The sequence below is a fragment of the Silene latifolia genome, chromosome 7 (genome assembly GCF_048544455.1).
Source record: "Silene latifolia isolate original U9 population chromosome 7, ASM4854445v1, whole genome shotgun sequence".
In the NCBI taxonomy this organism is placed as follows: Eukaryota; Viridiplantae; Streptophyta; class Magnoliopsida; order Caryophyllales; family Caryophyllaceae; genus Silene; species Silene latifolia.
This window is the reverse complement of record NC_133532.1, coordinates 128,038,300-128,046,156: the sequence shown is the minus strand read 5'-3', so window position 1 is coordinate 128,046,156 and position 7,857 is coordinate 128,038,300. Positions and strand designations below refer to the sequence as shown.

Below are 7,857 nucleotides of genomic sequence, written 5' to 3'. Positions count from 1 at the left end.
AATAATGATAATTCCCTTCTTAATTTCCGTCTAGCTATAGACCGTCACATTTCCACTTGTGAGACCAATCTTTTCTCGACCTATCTTATATCGACAACACACTCACCTACTCTATTACACTCTACCTTTATATAATCATTATTATTATATATTTTATATAATTCTTTTATTACTATTATTATTATATGTTATTATTTTTAATACTTTGTGGTTAGTGGCTTAGTGCTTCCGTGGACCCCACCCCATGCTTTCCTCTTTGTTTCTTTTCTCTTCTTCCTGCGCACAAACCCAAAGCAATTAGTACTATTATTATAATTATTACAATCAGTCTCCCTTGTGGCGGATATTTTGTGAGATAAAAAGGTAACAAAATGGGTTAGTGGAGAAAGGGGACCATATAAATAGTGTTGTAGAGAGAGAAAAAGTGAGTATTTTGTAAGGTAAAATGATATCCGTCACTCCAAAGTGACGGGTATGTCATGTCTACCGTGAGAATTTGTGTTATTATTATTTTTATTATTATTCTTTGTTGTTGTTGTTGATGCGCAACCCCACCTCCCTTCTTTTCCTCTTCCTTTTCACGAAAGACCTGCAACAACAACAATTCATCAGCATCAAAACAAAATAAACAGACGGATACCACAAACACCATTTTCGTCTACCTTCAAACCAAGATCCCGCCTTCATTTCTCAACCAAATTTCATAATTTTTGTAACATTAGCTTCCTCGTCCTTTTCTCGTTCTTTTAAGGTAAGAAATCTTCTATTTTGTTGAGGTTTCGAAAATACCGTCTTAAAGGACAATTCAATTTCTTGTCTTAATCAACTCGTTTTTCCTTCTTTTAAGCTGAAGACTGAAGATAGGCTCGTGTTTTGACGTTTTTACTCGGATTCGAGAGTAAAAGGTAACATATTTCGAGTTACTCGACGAAAGATCGTCACATGCTTTGATTTTTGTATGTTTGGGTGATTTTTAATTGATTAGTAATTTTCACATGTTTAAATTTGATGCATGCATGGTTAATTCATGTCTTTTGGTTAGTTTAAGTTAGGATATTAGTATGGGAACGATTAATTAATGTTCAGACGGTCTTATAATGAATAAAAATGGAAAAAAAAAGAGGAGTAATAGTGGCGGCAGCGGGCCCGACAGCAGCCCGGCAGGCCCACGGCTGGCCCATGGCTGGCCCGGGTCGGTACGTTGCTTGTTTTGCGATTTTTCGTACAATATTGGTCATTTCGGGTTAATTAATGTTAAAGTTGTATAAGTCACATATGAGTACACTTTTAAATTGAATCATACTAGTAGTAGAAATTATTCTTATATTGATAATTATCACATGTTAGGATAGTTCATAAGTTGAAATTGTAATGAATAGGCTCAAGGTAAATTTTATAGCAATAATTGCCATGTTTTGATGATTGTGCTTGGCGAGCCTTAGTCCCTTTGATGATGCGATGTCGATTAATTGAGTGATTGGTCACCGCAATTTAACCCGCACTGTCCGCAGGTCAGGGTTGCGGGTAAAAAATTCGGTTGAATGAATTAGATAATCGGCCTTTTTCTTGTTTTAGGCCATTTATTATATTTTTATCTCACATGTGTAATTAGTTGATTTAAGTAGCTTCTTATATTGTAGAAACGGCCCTAGATTCCCTGAAGCCTTTAATATGGTTAATATTGTTAGAATTGGAAATTAGTATTGAGGATTCTGTTGGTTTATCTGCTGAATAGACATTTATATAGCCTTTCACATGATAGAATGTTAGCATTTAGGTTGGTAAGTTGGACTTTTTGTCCTCTTATGGTTAAGTGAGTGTCTTACTTGTCTTGTGTGGTGTGGGCTAAAGTATTCAAGCTGGGACTAGCTGGGACTAGCTGGGACTAGGTTCTAGGTGAGTATTACGGCCTTCATCATAGATAGGTCTTTATAGTCTTTGACGAGTATATGTTCACTGCTTGATAGCCTTTGTGTTCCTGACTAGTGGATTTATATCCAAGTTGGGGCATGACCTCAGTTACTTATTTTGATAGTAAGTGGTCAGCTTAAGTACTAGCCAACCCTTTGGTGGACTCCTTAGGGTACTCACTTCACTTTGTTTTAAAAAAAGTTGTGGGTCTTGGGTGCGGTGGTGTGTATCCGCATGTCTAGGTCTGCTCAGATTTTAGGCTAGGGTTGTGTTGTCTCTTGGCCATGTTTTATTAATATTAACCGCTGAGCCAAGATACCGGTTTCCCTACCTCGTGGTATAGACTCGAGTTACAAAGTGACTATTGACGGTGCTAAGAACTTATGCCTGTCTTTGATATATTGCCCTTTCTTGTTTGATGATTCTATGAATCATAGAAGGTGAGATGCAAGCCGGCTATGGTTGATAGAGTTTGGATTACTGCTTGTTATATGTTTCACATGATAGTTTAGTTTGGTCAGTTTAGGACTCATATGTTAGAATAATTGATAATTGAATTATTTATCATGTTGTTTACATGTTTCATTACATGTTATATTCAATATGACGATTCGTGGCTGGGAGGACTCGAAGTTACTCCCCACTGAATTGTGGCTTTCGTGTTTGTATAAAATGCGATTGACAGGTTGTTGATGCTTTGTTGGGGTCACAGACGAGCTAGTGAGCATAAGGAACCTTGGACCTAGTTTTGGCTATTCTATTAGTAAACCTTTTACCTTTTGGTTTTGTATATAATTTGAAGGGACATATGTCTCCCTTTTCTATTTTTGGTTTGTATCATTCTATTTTCTTATTTAGCTATAGCATTGCAGGTTTTGGCACCCGCCTCTTGGGAATGTTGGGAATGTTGTGATTGGTTTAGAAAATTTTTTGAAATTACAGGTTTTTGGCTAGTTGAACCAATTACAAACATATCCTATCAGTTTTTCTGTAGAATTTACGTAAGTAATTACCGGCACAACCAAATGTCTTCCGTTTGTGCTCAAATTTTGCGTGGCCGCTTTATCTGACCCCAGGAACATCCTATGCGATTTCCGGAGAATTTTGTTTCGGGACCCCGGGATCCCGAAAAACCGTGTATTATACACTTAAATTTCAGCCGTTCGGGAGGTCGTACCGGACCCGGTTTCTTTTTCTCCCTGTTTTTCAATCACGCGTCCTAGCTCATTTCAGGAGTTAACCTGTTCGATTTCAGACTCAAATAACGAGTTTTAACGCATTTTTCACGATAATCCGAGTTTCGGCGAATGTTGGTTTCTGGCACACCGGCACCCCCAAATGTCTTCTGTTGGTGCTCAAATTTTGCGTGGTCGCTTTATCTGACCCCAGGAACATCCTATGCGATTTCCGGAGATTTTTGTTCCGGGACCCCGGAATCCTGAAAAACCGTGTATTATACACTTTAATTTCAGCCGTTCGGGAGGTCGTACCGGACCCGGTTTCTTTTTCTCCCTGTTTGTCAATCACGCGTCCTAGCCCATTTCAGGAGTTAACCTGTTCGATTTCAGCCTCAAATAACGAGTTTTAAGGCATTTTTCACGATAATCCGAGTTTCGGCGAATGCAGGTTTCTTGCTCACCGACACCCCCAAATGTCTTCCGTTGGTGCTCAAATTTTGCGTTACTGCTTTATCTGACCCCAAGAACATCCTATGACATTTCCGGAGAATTTTGTTCTGGGACCTCGGAATCCCGAAAAATCGTGTATTATACACTTCAATTTCAACCGTTCGGGAGGTCGTACAGGAGCTGGTTTATGGCACACCGGCACCCCCAAAAGTCTTCCGTTGGTGCTCAAATTTTGCGTTGCCGCTTTATCTGACCTCAGGAACATCCTATGCGATTTCCGGAGAATTTTGTTCAGGGACCCCTTAATCCCGAAAACCGTGTATTATACACTTCAATTTCACCGTTCGGGAGGTCGTGCGGACCCGGTTTCTCTTTCTTCCTGTTTGTCAATCACGCGACCTAGCTTATTTCAGGAGTTAACCTTTTCGATTTCAGCCTAAAATAACGAGTTTTAACGCATTTTTCACGATAATCCGAGTTTCGGCGAATGCAGGTTTCTGGCACACCGACACCCCCAAATGTCTTCCGTTGGTGCTCAAATTTTGCGTGGCCGCTTTATCTGACCCCAGGAACATTCTATGCGATTTTCAGAGAATTTTGTTCTGAGACCTCGGAATCCCGAAAAATCGTGTATTATACACTTCAATTTCAGCAGTTCGGGAGGACGTACATGAGCTGGTTTCTGGCACACCGGCACCCCCAAATGTCTTCCGTTGGTACTCAAATTTTGCATGGCCGCTTTATCTGACCCCAGGAACCTCCTATGCGATTTCCGGAGAATTTTGTTCCGGGACCCCGGAATCCCAAAAAACCGTATATTATACACTTCAATTTCAGCTGTTCGGGAGATCTTACCGGACCCGGTTTCTTTTTCTCCCTGTTTTTCAATTACGCGACCTAGCTCATTTCAGGAGTTAACCTGTTCGATTTCAGACTCAAATAACGAGTTTTAACGCATTTTTCACGATAATCCGAGTTTCGGCGAATGTTGGTTTCTGGCACACCGGCACCCCCAAATGTCTTCTGTTGGTGCTCAAATTTTGCGTGGTCGCTTTATCTGACCCCAGGAACATCCTATGCGATTTCCGGAGATTTTTGTTCCGGGACCCCGGAATCCTGAAAAACCGTGTATTATACACTTTAATTTCAGCCGTTCGGGAGGTCGTACCGGACCCGGTTTCTTTTTCTCCCTGTTTGTCAATCACGCATCCTAGCCCATTTCAGGAGTTAACCTGTTCGATTTCAGCCTCAAATAACGAGTTTTAAGGCATTTTTCACGATAATCCGAGTTTCGGCGAATGCAGGTTTCTTGCTCACCGACACCCCCAAATGTCTTCCGTTGGTGCTCAAATTTTGCGTTACTGCTTTATCTGACCCCAAGAACATCCTATGACATTTCCGGAGAATTTTGTTCTGGGACCTCGGAATCCCGAAAAATCGTGTATTATACACTTCAATTTCAACCGTTCGGGAGGTCGTACAGGAGCTGGTTTATGGCACACCGGCACCCCCAAAAGTCTTCCGTTGGTGCTCAAATTTTGCGTTGCCGCTTTATCTGACCTCAGGAACATCCTATGCGATTTCCGGAGAATTTTGTTCAGGGACCCCGGAATCCCGAAAAACCGTGTATTATACACTTCAATTTCAGCCGTTCGGGAGGTCGTACCGGACCCGGTTTCTCTTTCTTCCTGTTTGTCAATCACGCGACCTAGCTTATTTCAGGAGTTAACCTTTTCGATTTCAGCCTAAAATAACGAGTTTTAACGCATTTTTCACGATAATCCGAGTTTCGGCGAATGCAGGTTTCTGGCACACCGACACCCCCAAATGTCTTCCGTTGGTGCTCAAATTTTGCGTGGCCGCTTTATCTGACCCCAGGAACATTCTATGCGATTTTCAGAGAATTTTGTTCTGAGACCTCGGAATCCCGAAAAATCGTGTATTATACACTTCAATTTCAGCAGTTCGGGAGGACGTACATGAGCTGGTTTCTGGCACACCGGCACCCCCAAATGTCTTCCGTTGGTACTCAAATTTTGCATGGCCGCTTTATCTGACCCCAGGAACATCCTATGCGATTTTCGGAGAATTTTGTTCCGGGACCCCGGAATCCCAAAAAACCGTATATTATACACTTCAATTTCAGCTGTTCGGGAGATCTTACCGGACCCGGTTTCTTTTTCTCCCTGTTTTTCAATTACGCGACCTAGCTCATTTCAGGAGTTAACCTGTTCGATTTCAGCCTCAAATAATGAGTTTTAACGCATTTTTCAAGATAATCCGAGTTTCGGCGAATGCTGGTTTCTGGCACACCGGCACCCCCAAATGTCTTCTATTGGTGCTCAAATTTTGCGTGGCCGCTTTATCTGACCCCAGGAACATCCTATGCGATTTCCGGAGAATTTTGTTCCGGGACCTCGGAATCCCGAAAAACCGTGTATTATACACTTAAATTTCAGCCGTTCGGGAGGTCGTACCGGACCCGGTTTCTTTTTCTCCCTGTTTTTATATAACGCGTCCTAGCTCATTTCAGGAGTTAACCTGTTCGATTTCAGCCTCAAATAACGAGTTTTAACGCATTTTTCACGATAATCCGAGTTTCGGCGAATACTGGTTTCTAGCACACCGACACCCCCAAATGTCTTACGTTGGTGCTCAAATTTTGCGTGTCCGCTTTATCTGACCCAAAGAACATCCTATGCGATTTCCGGAGAATTTTGTTCAGGGACCTCGGAATCACGAAAAATCGTGTATTATACACTTCAATTTCAGCCGTTCGGGAGGTCGTACAAGAGCTGGTTTCTGGCACACCGGCGCCCCCAAATGTCTTCCGTTGGTGCACAAATTTTGCGTGGCCGCTTTATCTGACCCCCGGAATATCCTATGCGATTTGCGAAGAATTTTATTCCGGGACCCCGGAATCCCGAGAAACCGTGTATTATATACACTTCAATTTCAGCCGTTCGGGAGGTCGTACCGGACACGGTTTCTTTTTCTCCCTGTTTTTAAATCACGCGTCCCAGCTCATTGCAGGAGTTAACCTGTTCGATTTCAGCCTCAAATAACGAGTTTTAAGGCATTTTTCATGATAATCCGGGTTTCGGCGAATCTTTGGTTTCGGCACACCAAAGACCCCCAAATGTCTTCCGTTGGTGCTCAAATTTTGCGTGGCCGCTTTATCCGACCCCAGGAACATCCTATGCGATTTCCGGAGAACTTTGTTCCGGGACCCCGGAATCCCGAAAAACCGTGTATTATACACTTCTATTTCAGCCGTTCGGGAAGTCGTACCGGACCCGGTTTTTCTCCCTGTTTCTCAATCACGCGTCCTAGCTCATTTCAGGAGTTAACTTGTTTGATTTCAGCCTCAAATAACGGGTTTTAACGCATTTTTCACGATAATCCGAGTTTCGGCGAATGCTGGTTTCTGGCACACCGGCACCCCAAATGTCTTCCGTTGGTGCTCAAATTTTGCGTGGCCGCTTTATCTGACCCCCGGAACATCCTATGCGATTTGCGGAGAATTTTGTTCCGGGACCCCGGAATCCCGAGAAACCGTGTATTATATACACTTCAATTTCAGCCGTTCAAGAGGTCGTACCGGACCCGGTTTTTTTTTCTCCCTATTTTTCAATCACGCGTCCCAGCTCATTTCAGGAGTTAACCTGTTCGATTTCAGCCTCAAATAACGAGTTTTAAAGCATTTTTCACGATAATTCGGGTTTCGGCGAATCTTTGGTTTTCACCACACCAAAGACCCCCAAATTTCTTTCGTTGGTGCTCAAATTTTTCGTGGCGCTTTATCGACCCCAGAACGTCCTATGCGATTTCCGGAGAATTTTGTTCCGGGACCCCGGAATCCCGAAAAACCGTGTATTATTCACTTCAATTTCAGCCGTTCGGGAGGTCGTCTCGGACCCGGTTTTTCTCCTGTTTCTCAATCACGCGTCCTAGCTCATTTCAGAGTTAACTTGTTTGATTTCACCTCAAATAACGGGTTTTAACGCATTTTCACGATAATCCGAGTTTCGGCGAATGCTTGGTTTACGCACACCGCACCCCCAAATGCCTTCCGTTTGTGCTCAAATTTTGCGTGGCCGCTTTATCTAACCCCAGGAACATCATATGCGATTTCCGGAGAATTTTGTTCCGAGACCCCTAATCCCGAAAACCGTGTATTATACACTTCAATTCCGGCCGTTCGGGAGGTCGTCTTAGGACCCGGTTTCTTTTCTCCCTGTTTGTCAATCACGCGTCCTATCCCATTTCAGGAGTTAACCTGTTCGATTTCATCCTCAAATAACGAGTTTTAACGCAT

The 7,857-nt window shown here is 42.7% G+C and overlaps 1 long non-coding RNA gene across 2 annotated transcripts; it reads left to right on the top strand.

Annotated features, from left to right (window-relative positions):
- The first annotated feature begins 244 nt into the window (after positions 1–244).
- Positions 245–2,871, top strand: LOC141591383 (uncharacterized). 2 transcript variants are annotated; one of them, XR_012520832.1, is made up of 3 exons: positions 245–751; positions 848–905; positions 2,597–2,871. It is a non-coding gene; the product is annotated as an uncharacterized LOC141591383 (long non-coding RNA). The 2 variants fall into 2 exon arrangements; XR_012520831.1 differs by lacking the exon at positions 245–751 and having other exon boundaries at positions 759–905.
- The last annotated feature ends 4,986 nt before the right edge of the window (positions 2,872–7,857 follow it).